General features: G+C 38.3%; 2 protein-coding genes across 3 annotated transcripts in view; one reads left to right on the top strand and one right to left on the bottom strand.

Moving 5' to 3' along the window:
- The first annotated feature begins 508 nt into the window (after positions 1 to 508).
- The window catches only part of PPARG (peroxisome proliferator activated receptor gamma), a 52,147-nt gene continuing 38,685 nt past the window's right edge, over positions 509 to 13,970 (top strand). The window contains exon 1 of the mRNA XM_065749653.1: positions 509 to 561. The gene's annotated coding sequence lies outside the window, so the exon portion shown is untranslated. The remainder of the gene's footprint in view (positions 562 to 13,970) is intronic.
- RAB43 (RAB43, member RAS oncogene family) overlaps positions 4,118 to 13,970 on the bottom strand; it is a 258,462-nt gene continuing 248,609 nt past the window's right edge. For both annotated transcript variants that reach the window (XM_065749659.1, XM_065749660.1), the window contains exon 4: positions 4,118 to 4,135. The gene's annotated coding sequence lies outside the window, so the exon portion shown is untranslated. The remainder of the gene's footprint in view (positions 4,136 to 13,970) is intronic.

Genomic DNA, 13,970 nt, shown 5'->3' with positions numbered 1-13,970 from the left:
CAGTGGGACACAAACTGACGTGACGTGAGGTGAGCGACTACACGCAGCGCAGAGGAGTGAGCTGGAGAAGGGGAACGCAAAAGAGAAAGCAGTTAGCAGCCGGAAAGAACTGAATTCTCAGTTACAGGAGATCGCAGAGAGCAGAGATCAAATTCCAGATCCACTCCAGGGCCCGCGCGCTGTCCTCACACGGGGTGCCCGCGTGTGATTCCCCTTAATGGACACGGACTCGGAGAGAACTGGCTCGGCTGAACGGACCCGGTCTAAAGGGGAAAGGAAGGAGAAGGAGCGCCTCCTCCTCACTGACCCGTTCGCTCTCCGAACGCCCCTGGCCGCTTCCAGCCCCGCGCCTCAGCCCCGATTCCCGCCGCGGCGCCCCCGCCCCGCTCCCGCCGACGGCCGCCGCGGCGCCCACAGCCCCGGGCGCGAGCTCGCCCCTCGGCGCGGCGGGAGGCGGTGCCCCGGCGGGGAGGCGGCGCCTGGCCGGTAGGATGGGCCGGCCCGAGGAGTTTATCCCACCAGAAGGGAACAGTTTCTCCGGCTGAGACTTGACAGCGCCAGGTCAGTGCGGGCTGCGGGGCACCTTCCCCCCACTCCCCACGGCGACGCAGCCGGTGGAGGCGTGAAGGGGCTGCGAGCGTGAGGGCGCGTGGGGGAACAGGCGCAGGCGCGGCGGCTGAGGAGCGGCTGTCGGGGTGAGGGAGCTGCGCCCCGGCGTGGGCGGGGGGCTCGGCCCCGGGCCTGGGGAGGAGGCCACGCCGCCGGGGATGCTTAGGGCGGCGAGGCAGTAAGGTGGCTCTGCAGCAGCGGGAGGCGGCGCGGAGGGCTTTTCCTGGACGGAGGGGATAAGCGGAGGGCTGAGGGAGAACGGGGCACGGCCCGGGGCGGGGGGGTTGGAGATGAGCTGCCGGGACCCGGCACCGCGGGGCTGCGTGGGCGGGTGGAGGGGATGGGGTTGCCCCATAGCGGGGGTGGGAGGACCCCGCGGGACGGCTCCAGGTGCACTGCCCGTGCCCGGGGACGTCGTGCCAGGCGCTGAGCGGCTGCAGCAGCGGCCTGCGGGAGGAGCGCGCGTGGAGGGCCGGGTGGTCCCCTCCCCGTGGATGTGGGGGTGCTGAGAGCGGGCGCATCCCGTGGTTGTGACGGGCAGAGAGCGCCGGCTGTCCATTGGGTCTGCGTTAGGAGAAGGGAGAGGACGGGGAGCTTGCTGGTGGTGCTCACCTGGCCGATGCACTTAATGAATGAAAAGAAGTTTGGTATTTTTTCCTGTGGGTTTTTTTTTTTTCTTTTTGATTTCTCAACCGCAGCAAGTCAGGGAGCCCTTACGAGCCTGCAACAAGTGAGATGCTGTGTTGAAATACACTATGTCTTGATGGCATGCCTCAGGTTTGCAGGAGCGTTTTGTAATCTTCCTAGTGTCATTTCTCTCCAGGGTATTCTACAACTGGAGAGTACAAGTTCCTGTGGTGTTGTAACTTCACGGCACTGTGTACACATGACCATACAGTGCTGACTTAACAGTGATGTATTTATTAATAATCAGTGACGTAAGACTTGTATTTACTCTGATGAAGAGTTCAGGAAATTATTACTTTTTCCACATACTGTGGGCTCCAGGTGGCTTTAAATTGGAAGGATCAATTACTGTTGTCCCAGAAATAACTGAGACTGTATTTGCGACCTGCTGCCCCATCTGTGAACAAGCTTTTGCTGTGGAACATGATTGTAGTGTTCCATTTAAACATGAATATCCAAAACAAAAGTGTATACATATGTATATTTCTGGTAGCAATTAATCAGTAATTTAGCTTTTAATACGTGACTATAATTGGTTACTAATTAACTAAAAAATTTCTAGTCTACATCAACTATGTATGTCATGACACTCAGTGCTTTCCTTGAGAAAGAAGTTTCATACATTTGCTTGCTTTAATATCAGAATTTATTGCATGAAGTACTGTTTGACATCGTTATTCTTCGTGGCTGTTTAAAAAAATAGCTGTGAAAAGAGATTTAATTAAAAGATTGTAAGAAATCTCTCAGTTTGTTAAGGCATGTGATGCAATATAAGCATGAACTTGTCAGGGGGAGAGAGGATTGGAAAAAGAATTTGCATGGGCTGACTGATAACCAATAATGTACATGTAAAAATACCTTTAAATTTTATACATAGACAACCTTTGACTATGAATTCTTAGGCATCATTTTTGTAGGATGTATCTTTAACCATTAGTAGTTCCACAACCATTTATCTGTAAACTACATTTTTCAGCAATGCTTCTGTTTCAGATTCCTGGACATCACAATTTATTAAACAGTACTGCTCAGTGAAACTTCAATTACAATGTGATAATTACACAAATAATGATTTTTCTCCTCTGATATAAAAGCGTACTTCATATAAGGAAATGTCACAAAAAGTAGGTGGCAAGATATTAGAATTTAGTTGAATATTGAAAACATACCATCTTAGTTTTCCATATGATATTGATAAAAACCCACTATCAGTGCTGTTTCTGACTCTTTTCTGTGCATTTTTGGAGACCGTATCCATTTACCAGTCAGTAAAATTTAGGTCCAGCTTTGATTATTATCAGCATAATTTTCCACTTCTAACTATGACTAATAAAAATCAATCATGCAGAAAGTTATATTGTAGAAATAGGGGAAAAGTTTAAAAGTAGAAAGAAAAATCTGCATCATACAAGACTGGAATACATAATCAAAAGGAAAAAAATGGTTGGAGTATGTGTCTTCCATTTTTGAGGTCTTTTTCTTTTTGACGTATTCAATGCCATCCTGAACCGACAATATATTTACTAGCTGTTTTTTGTAGCCTATTTGTCCATCACTAGTTACTTGTATTTGATATTCAGAAAGTGAGTTTCTTTTACTAGTTTTTGTTGCAAGGATTTTTTCAATGCTGTCCACTGACATACGGTAAAACAGTTTCCTGGGCAGTTGCTCAAGAAAAATTAAAGTACAATTTTAAATTCTTCATGCTAGGTTCTCTTGAAGTCAGGGATACAATACTGTCCATTGGTGGTAATTGCTACCAGTTTCATCTCATTAGTCACTGGTAGACCTGTTTAATAACAGACTCTGTCCCAACTTAGCATGATATTAGATGGTTCCTAATTACTCTCTACTGTTCTTCCATAACGATTATTATCTTTTTATTTTAGGGATCTGTTTTTCAGGTACTTTATAACAAATGTTCTCTGTGTGTCAGTTAACTTTTTGTGAACTGAAAAAGGAAAAAGTTGAAAACAATACAAGGAAAGAGAGCACTGCTATACTCAACTCTTATGTACCCATGCCACAAACAGAATTAGGGGTTTCCCAATAGCAGGTCAGTTCTTAGGGATTTACCTGGTGTAGAGCTTTGAAAAAATCCTCATACACGCCTCTCTTTTTATTTTGGTTTTCTTATTTGTCTGCAAAGGCATAATAATAATCATGAGTATATAACAAAACCTGCAGGTATGGTTCTTTAAAGTTCTTAAGAAATGAAATGAAACAGAAGTGATATTTCTCTTCCTTTAGTTCTAGAATCTGTGTGATCAAAGCTGAACAAAAATGAAAGATCCATAAGATTTGTCTTCAGTTATTTAGATTCCCATGAACATGAAATGTAAATTGAATCCTCCATTAAATGATAAACCTCTAATACACCTTTTGCTTCACTTGTTTTCTCCCCACTGCCCTGGCTGCTGTTTTGTGGTGGTTTTTCTAATATGTAACAAGGCAAATATAAATCTATTTTTTTTTGCAGTTTTTTTTTTCTGGTTGTTTTTTTCCCCTCCTGGTTTAGGGAAAATTAGGGAAGCAAGGCCGATCTTCAGTTGTGTCTCAGAGCTTCCAAAGAAGTTGAGACAGTTTTATAATGCTCCAGTATTCCTCCTCCCTTTCCAACCTCACCTTCCAGCATTTGTTTGATCTCTTTGTCCCCTCCTAAACCACTCAAAAACTAAGTGATTGAACTGAATTGAACTAAACAATTGCATCATTCTCTGATTAAAATTCATGATATGTGATTACCCATTTAATTACCTATATAGAAGTAATGCCTAACAGCCCAGTCAAGATTGGAGCCATTTTTCTTCTCACTCGCATGAAAAGATTTTCCCTTCCTCTTAATACCATATGATCTGTAATTATCTGCATTCTCATGACACAGATTTGCAAGAGACCGGATGTAGTAGTGAGATTGATGCAAAACTTTTAATTCACGTTTCCATTGGTTTGATTTATGCTTTTAACAGTAATTGATTCTTACAATAGTAACAGTTTCTGATCTGAATGATAGCAAATAGAAACAAAAAAAGTAGGTTTATTTTTTTTTGTAACTTTTTTCCAAACTTACAGACAAAACAACAACAAAAAAAGAGTTCCAAGCAACACCTTATTGTCTCTTGCTGTTTTACTGACTGTAAATAAGAAAAATACATCCTGCTTAGGAGGGTGGAAGATATGTAACTACCTCAAAAACCAGGTTGTATGGAATCAACTACCAGGTGATGCTTTGTGGACTTGCATCAGTCACCCCCTTCCCTCATGACTAAGCAGATCACCATCATGCCATGCAGTCTGCACATTCAGGACAAAGTCTATGAATCCAAGTCTATGAATCCCAAAGTCTACTCTGCTGGTTGATAATTAGCAATTTAAAAAACACAAAGCTTATGTAGCTGTGTGTATGATCAAGCACAAGTGTGCCTGATGAACACTGATAAATGTGTATGTATTGTTATGTATATGTTTCTCAGGCATATGTGTTTGTAGGTAATGTATTAATCCTGTGATATGGAAAGACTTCCTGGTTATCTCAAAAATGTAGAAAGGCTATATATAACATCAGGTAACACACTAATAAATATTGGGTAATATCCAGACAGAGAAATACAGAGAACATTCCAATGTACCAAAAAAAAAAAAAAAGTGTTGCTTTATTGGAAGATGCATAGAATGTAGAAGAAAGAAATGCCCCATCTTCATTTAAGTCAGTGGAGAACCTGATATTTTGGTAGAGTCAGGTTTGTAGTCTACACACAGTGTTAGAAATGTTGCTCTTTGTACTAAATTGCTTCCATTATTAAAATCAAGTGGTGGTTTCAGTATAAAGAAAATACAGAGCCTAACTCTAAATGCATTGCTGTTTGCCCAATGAGGCTAAATGTCTGAAATGAAATAATCATGAATATATAACAATACCTGCAGGTATGGTTCTTTAAAGTTTTTAAGAAATGAAATGAAATGAAATTAAACAGGAATGATATTTCTCTTCCTTTAGTTCTAGAATTTGTGTGATCAGTTTCTTTGCGTGCTTTAACTGTAAGCAAAGCAGTTGTGTTCCAGTACAAACCTAACTTATCGTAGGCCTTCAAAACAAGCATTTTAGTTTTGGGTCTTGTAACAGTTACTGTAAGAGGGGAAAAAATATACTTCATGCTGTTTTACGGATCATTGATAGTAATTCCATGGGTTCCATGAAGAATCGTGCTTTTTTCCTTGATCACGAATCTGATTGGAGCGTGTTTCAGATTCCCTTCTACTAGAACCCTACTTCCCTACCTTTTTTTTTTTTTTATAGGGAACTTCTAGCTATGATGCAGCTGATTTACATGCATGCATTTATCCAGTTCTAAATGTGTTATTTTCTAGTAGAGACACTTCTAACTGTCATGGGATATATTCATAGAGTGAGAGTGATGGAAGTTTTTGCATTGAGTCTTGTGTTTTTCCACTGAGGAGAGGCATGTTATTTTTCAGAGAATTTCATATTTGCACAAAGTAGCCCTGCCCAATTACGATCTGGTCTTAAACTTTTTACACAATGTGTGATTACAGTACATTGCATAAAACAAGATTTTATGTTATAATGTTGCATTATAAGTCCATAGTACTTGTGTGTTTGTTTTAGATTTATTGAACAGAGATGTTGTGTAATTCTTCTAACTATTCACAGTTGTGCAGCAGCAGTTTTGAAGTTTGGGAAGCTTTGGACTTACATTGCTATGTCTATCCAAATGGAGTGACATGCATTCTCAGTATTTGTGCTAGGGGAATGTTTTAATATTGCTGTGATATAATTTCTCTCCCGCACTGGTTTGAATCATATGTTAGACTACCAAAAGTGTCAGTCTGTTGCACTAAAAAAAGGAACTATGAAAAGAAAAATGTTAATTACAGGCTTTAACACTCACACCAAGATCTGCTTGTAGGTGGTCAGAAAAACAGGTTTTACTACCTAGGCCTGGTGCTTTGTGGTGCTATCTAATGTGGGGGCTTGTGGAAAAATGCAGCCACTTCTATTTACTGCCTCTCATAACGTGCATATTTCCTCATGATAGGTTCTGACTTTTTTTTTTTTTATGTCTACAGTAAATAAAACTGAAGAGTTTATCATTTAATCTTGAATATATTTTACCTTGAGTTAGTGTTCTCTGTTCCCTACAATGGCACTTCAGCTACAATATATGATGCGGAATTTCGGTTTTTAAGCTTGTTATAGTGTGGAATATTGCTGAACTGATTACTAATCCTACCTAAGAATTAAAATATATAAAGTGAAATTTTATTTTTAGCTGCAGCCAGAGTTATCTGTAGATAAGTGAGCTGAAAAGTGTGCGAAGGCAAAAGGCTGTTTTATTTGCCCCAAATTTTATCTGTTTTTTCTAACCTTATTCAGGACCTTATTTGACTGAATAATGAGAAAATGTGAAGAGGCTACAGGTTAAGGCACTCGTTCCTTTCAGAACAATGAATAAATCTGCTATTTGCTGTGTAGCTTGTAGGATATCAGAACCAAAGTTCTTGCACTCTCCTAGTGATGTAGCTGTTCCTTTGAAACTGTGGAGGATAACTGCTGAGAGCGGATGGAGTTACTGAAGTCTGTGATGGTTCATCCTGTAACTCTTATTTGTCATCTTTAGATGCCATCTTTTGCACTTGAACTATGAATATCTAACATGCCTGATCTGTGCATGAAGGCATGTTAGCATGTTCAGCTTTTAAAATTACTATATATATTGAGAAAAGCAGTCTAATGTTGTATTTATTTTAAATGTCCCTTAGTAATTTTCAACATAAAGTAGTTTGGCAGATGACTATGTATTACACGACTCTAATGTAGCATTGGAGGTTTTTGCCTAGAATGCGATCAGAGGGTGAAAACAAAAGTTATGTAAATATGCTTTCACTTTCAGAATTTCCAGCTGCTGATGATGATTTGAGATGATAAACAAGATGAAACTAAGCTGAATTTAGAACAAAAGGATTTAGTATTAATACAGTTTTCTGAATGACTTAGGCACTATAGAAAGTGTGAGGGTCTCTTTTTTCTGGATTTAATTTTTATTTATTTATTTTACACTAGAGGCATTGCTGGAATTGCTAAATAGGCCTGGAGTTATTAAGTAAAGATCTCAGCTAAGTATCAGTTGTTACAATTAACTGTAAATAAGTTTCAAAATCAGCATTACAAAAGGTTACTGTATCTGGGTTCTGAATTTAAAATAGGGAATGAAAAAAGCAAAAATTGAAAAATTCAGATTTCAAGTTTTCAATAATGGTTTTGAAGCATTATTAAGACAATGTGAAATAACTCCCTCCATCTTCCCTCTCCATAAGCCCCCCCCCCCAAGACCAAAAAAGGTCTTGAATAGTTGTTCTTATTTTGCTTTTGTTGATATTGGGGTGTTCACAAGAAATGCAAGCAAATTCTGCATTTGCTATCCATGGTTAGCTTCCCAGTTGACCTTGTTTCTGTTTTGCAACTTCCTTGGTGAAATAGTTATGATCGGAGTTTGCCTGTTGTCCTGAACTGGTTAATTGTTTTAGTGATGTGGATAAGAGCAATATGGTATGATGAATAAGAGACCCAAGAGAGTTCCTTGCACAGTTTCCTTTGGGTACTGCCCAAAGACTTGTTCTTTGGATCTGCCTCATGTGATCAGGCTGGCTAACTTTACCTAGTTACATTGGGTGCGGTGGATATTAATAATGTTCACAATTTCTTGTTTATTTTTTATTTTATTTTTTTCCTGTAGCCCAGTGCCTTGTATAAAATATGCATTTGAAATCATTGCGTGAGTTTAGGTTACTTCTCAGGCTAGATAGGGTAAAACAAAGGGTTATGCAAGTTACGTTCTGATGTAGATAACTGCATTTGAGGAATTGTTTTCTTAAATTACGATTCACTAATTTCAAAAGCAATGTTAATTTCAGCCCAGTTGATAGAGATGAGAATTCTTGACAGTGATTGAAGTCATACTGGAAAACTCTTCTGTTCAAAGAGCACCTTTTTCCTCTTGCAAATATATTTTACTGTAGACATATCTCAAAGATTTTGAGGAATGAAAATCTTAATCCAAAAAAATATTTTTCCCAAAAATATTCCTTCAGGTTTTAATTCATGAGATTTAAAAAGAACAAAGCAATTAAGCATGCTAATGCATGGTGACTGCCTGGTTATGAAGTGATCCTGTGTCTATTGATCTGTCATCATTTCTGTGCATCGAAATGTGGTATCTATCAAATTTTTCACGTGACAATTTTGTTATAACAGGCGTTTTTTGTGCAAGAGAATAGTTGCATCTGGTGCAATAGCCCTCTGAACTGCTCAGTATGCTGTTTCATTTTTTGTGACGTAATACGGAGGATGTGGAAGTCACGTGCATTTCTTTCCATTCTCTTTTGGGTCATCAGGGTGCCACTTTTGAGTAGGTGAGAGATCAAATGAAAACCCAGAAAACTGCTTTCTTTCTTTTATCAATTTTGTTTGTAAAAAATAATGTGAGTAAGTATTACCAGCTGATTGTTCTGCTTTGCAAACAAGAACATCCACAGCAATATTTGTGCAGAATATGTAATGTGTAAGATAAAGGCTTCAGCTTTGTGGAATAGATTGTAATAGAGGCTACTGGTGCTCAGTACAATTAGTAAAAGTGCAGTAGTGGATCTAAGGTTGGCGTGGTACTGTAGAGGCCCAGCAGAGAAGGGAGTTGAGAAAATGTGAAAAAGGTGTCCATAATGAGTGTTAGGAAAGGAAATGAATTTATTATCTAAAGGAAATTTCAAAGGCAGGCAAGGGGAAGGTTGGCTAAGACTGTTATCTTGTTTTGTTTGTTTATTTCAGGCCTTTTGATGTTTGCCAAAGATATTAAAAAGAAGAAAAATTCTTTACAAACACAGATGTTTGAATTTCTTTCTCTTAGTTTAAAATTTACTGTTGGAACCTTCTTGATCTTGATTTTTTTCTCTCTGGTCTCCTTTGAGTTTTTCATCTTTTCTTGGTTTAAGATATGCTGACAGTGCCATAAAATGATCATTTACTGTATTTTGGCATTAATACTCATTGTTCTTTTTTGCCCAAGTTTGTTCTGTTTTTTAAATCTAGCCTTATTTATTACTCCTTTGAGAATAGGAACTGCATGATATGCTAACAACAAGTGACAGCTTTCCTGTCAGTAAGGACAGGAGAACAGGCAATGAATATTGCTGAAGTCTGAGGTAAGTTTAGAATAACAATGACTTGTACATACGCTGAATTTGATATACTGTAGTGTGACTGCATTCTCTGACGCAGGCTGTGCAACAGATTCCTGTCTCCTCCCCCATCCCCAACAGGAAGGCATAGCAAAATGTAATACAGCATGTGGCAAATACTGGATGTGTTCTGAAATTTGACCCTTAGACTAGGAGGGTATCTTTTCTTGTTGTCACTGTTCAAAGAACTACATTGTGAATCTTAATAATGTCAGAATGAATGGATGTAAGTAAATAATTAAAAACTAATAGAGTAAAACAGTGAGAGATATACAGTAGGGGCATCTCCCCCTTTCCTGCCAAAATCTGCATTTTGAAAGGAAGAATAAAAGGAGGAAAAGGTTTGAGGTCAATAACACAAGTCCCAGTGTAAGGGAGAAAGACAAATGAGAGTGAAACACCCATTGTCCTTGAAGGAAAGCAGAAAAAAAAGCAAGGAGGAAGAAGAAATTGATGCTGATATGGTTGCCACTTCCCTGACAATTACTCCAGGAAGGACTAATGAATGTAGTGATTATACCTGGCAGTTACTCTTTTGGAAAAAGAAATTCTTTGTAGCTTAAGACTTTGAGAGTGCTCATTTAGTGATGAATATGGAAATTAAATTAACATGAAGTAGGCAAAACACTGAGTAGAGCTGTTTTCTGATTCCTGTGTGTCATATAAACTGCTTTGTAGCTCCTCAAATTATACGCCTTAGACTTCTTGAAATTAATTTGGGAAAAAAAAAAAAAAGGGAAATCTATAACAGACTTGAGTCTTACATTGGGAAGAGATACTGACATCTCACAGATGTTTCTACCTTCATCTTCTATGAGTCATCTACTTATTAACAGATTTCCTTATGTCCTTAGAGGCTGTACAGTGCATCTGAACAGTCAGATTGTTGCAATTACAGGAGGTTTTAGTCCTTCATGTAGGATTTTTTTAGCTCATAAAAGATAGTGGTGACTTTGGGGTGGCTGTTATGTCCAGTATCTGTTGTTACCTATTCTTAGAGCAGGAGGATCTAATGAGATGAATAGTAAGCGGTTTCCAGCTGGCTGTAATATTACCATTTTTATGTAGTGGATTTTTCAAACACCAGATATTAAATATTTATTCTGTTTTCGTGTGACATGAAGAGAGATAGGTAAATGTTAGAAGGTAATTAGAGGAAAATTATAATTTCACTCATTTTGCCTGTCTAAGGATCAAGAAAAAAAAAAAAGAATTTTAGAATTTTTCCTCTCTGCCATTTCCTTCTGGCACAGATATTGTTTCACTGGAATGAAGTGCCAGTTTGGGAAATTTTGTTAGTGCTCAATAGAAATGTGTACAAAGGAAATGCGTGTTCAGTGAGATTTATGAGATTTGTAGAGGGATATTCACTGTGATGCTGAGTGCCTTCATATTTTCATGCTTCTTCCTCCTGAAAGGTGGGACTCCTACATGGGTTGTCAGCTTACAGGCAGAAAGTGGCCACACACTTAGGAAGAAAATAAAGCTGATACAAAATTGAATAACCTACTTTGTGTGGGGGGGGGGGGGGGAGGGGGGGGGCATTGGTAGTAAGAAAGAAAGAAAGGGTATTTATGCTCCCTAGTCTCAGAGAAGTTTAACTGAACTCGAGGCTTGATTCATACTATTAAAGTGTTGCAACCTGTGCACATGATATTTTTAACTCAATCATTTAATTAAACTGGATAGTTAAATGCTTACATTCTTAGAAATGTCCTTGGCTCTGTTTTGTGTGTGTGTATGTATTTAATGTCCATTCCAGGAATTACAGATAATTAATATTGTAACTCAGCTTTAGAGAATACATTACAGCTTGTTTGCTCTGAAAATTCCTTTTGGCTCAAGTGAAAGTACACAGTGCAAACAAAGTTATGAAATGTGTACACAAGGTGTGAGAATAGGTGGTTATACTTGTGTATAACTTTATGGTTCTGATCCTTCAGGCTAGTCAATGCAATCTAACTATTATGCTCACCATCTAATTGATTTGAATTAGATTGGGACCATATCAGATTGGTTTGTTTTCCCCTTTATTATTAATAAATAACAACCAAAGGTTATTGCTATTATTACTATTATTTAATAGAAAACACACAACTGTAAAATCTAAATAAGATGAAAAAAATATATTAAGTGTTAAAGATTTAAGATTTAAGTATTTGGCAATATTTACTATTTAAACCTCATTTCTGTTGTAGAAGTTGATAAATATTTTGATTCTTAAAAATTGTTTCTGCTGTGTCACTTTTGGTTCAATTAAAGGAGTGGAAGATACCATATTTTGTTAAGACAATGATGTGTTGAGGACCTATTATAATTAATGATTTAAAAGATGATGAACTATTCACGAAGAAACTAAGTAAATAGTAGTATTTTTGAAGAGAATGATGGCCTAGCTTACAAATAAAAATAGTAATTAAAAAAAAGCTTCAGATAACATCCTGTCAATCTCAAGAACAACATGTGGAGAAGGAAGTCTAGCTTGACTTTGCAAAGGGGACATCAGCCTTATTATCATCTTGAATATGAGAGACTGGCGATGAGGGGGAAAGCACTGCATGAAAACTGTTTACATGGAAAGTACTTCAGGGGATTCCTCAGTACTACATATAATTAGAGAGTAGCTTTTTCAAGTAACTTTTACAAACAAACTGATGCCATTTTTAACCCATCACAATCTGGATTAAGTTAGTATTCTGTTACACGCTGTGCATGCAGCAGCATGACTGCAGCCAGTCTAACGTGCATCAGGAAGAGTAATCCAGAATTGCTAAGTTCTTTCATTTCCTGTTTTCTGAAAATTGAAGGCATATTTTTTTCAAATTGCTCCACTTTTGAAAATCTTAATGATTGAATTTCTGTTCTCAGTAAATGGAGGGGAAAAAAAAGTCTGATGGTTTTCTAACAAATCAAATTTCTCAAATGATTTCACAGAATCACAGCATCATAGGGGTTGGAAGGGACTTCCAGAGATCGAGTCCAGTCACCTGCCAAAGCAGCTCCCTAGCCCAGGTTGCACAGGTAGATGTCCAGAAGTGTATTGAACGTCTCCAGAGGAGACTCCACCACCTCTCTGTGCAGCCTGTGCCAGTGCTCCATCATTCTCACCATGAAGAAGTTCCCACACACATTTGTGCAGAACTTCCTATGCTTCAGTTTGTGGCCATTTCCCCTTGTCCTGTCACCACACACTGCTGAGAAGTCAGCCTCATCCCTTTGCCTCCCTCTCCTTAGATGTTTATAGACGTAATTTCTACTCTTGTTACTTGTTACTCTTATTTTTAGTAAGTGTAGCCCAGGACAAGTAAAGGAAATAGTACATGCACTATACTGGTTGTTAAAAAGTGTTATTCTGTCCTTATACAAATGGTTCCTTGATCTGTAGAATCAATGAAATTAGCTTCCCAAGAATATGTTTTCTTAGGATTTTTTGTTTGGGATTTTCTGAGACTTGTAGGGTGACCTCAAACTGATGATCTTTAAGTGGTGATGCTAACAACAATTTGGGTGTATTTTGTTCAAACTCTTCTACCTTGTACTTAAGTGTGGCTGAGACAAGCTGGTGTTTTCAAAGTTTCTAGGTGTAAATAAAGAAAGACTAACAAATACTCAATTGAAAACAGCTAAAGTTTTCAGCATGCGTGCTGTTTGGGATTGCCTTTATCAAATGAAATGTTAGTCTTTCAGTGGCCGTTGGTTGAGTCGGTGTGTGGAATAGATTGATATTTTCATAATATGGTTCAAAGTGCACTTCAATCTGAATTTAAAATATTCTGATTACTGATGGGATTTGCTTGTTATCCTCTGAAGTGACTGAAATACCTTAGTTAATATTGCCTCAAGGAACTGAAAAAACCAGAAATCCCATAGTCAGGTATGTCACCTTTTGGTAAATAAATCATGACTTCCAGAGAAGAAGAGACAGAAAAGCATGTAAACATTTTCAGTTTATTCTTAATTACTTTGCCTATCTTATGAACTTCTTTCTTTTGTATGTGAACCACCAGTTCTTTTTCAAAATTGTTTCAAATCATAAATTCATGCTTGAAACTTTTTAAAGAGAACAACAAAGCTGCAGATTGTGGCCTCTGGGAGAGTAAATTCCAGGGTTAATTTATAACTAAAGCAAATGTATCTGTAAAAAGAAGAAAAGTTCCATAAGAAATATGTTAATGACAAGAAAAAAAAAAAAAAGAGGCTTGATAAAAGATATCAGAACTTGTTTGGCACCAGTGATTTTATGACTGAGGAATTCAATTATAGGTGTGTTGGGAGTACCAAATCACAATTCTTTAAATTGCTAATGGGAGACAAAGCTCTTTATCATGCTCTGAATTTGTTCACATGAAATGTTCAGTCCTGCCCTCTGTAAATAAACTTCTGGTGCCTACGCTATGCGTATGCATTGAAAGTCGATGTCA

The sequence above is a fragment of the Cyrtonyx montezumae genome, unplaced genomic scaffold, assembly GCF_038088225.1.
Source record: "Cyrtonyx montezumae isolate F1298 unplaced genomic scaffold, pur_monq_1.0 scaffold_6, whole genome shotgun sequence".
Taxonomy (NCBI): Eukaryota; Metazoa; Chordata; class Aves; order Galliformes; family Odontophoridae; genus Cyrtonyx; species Cyrtonyx montezumae.
This window is presented reverse-complemented; position numbering and strand designations above follow the sequence as displayed.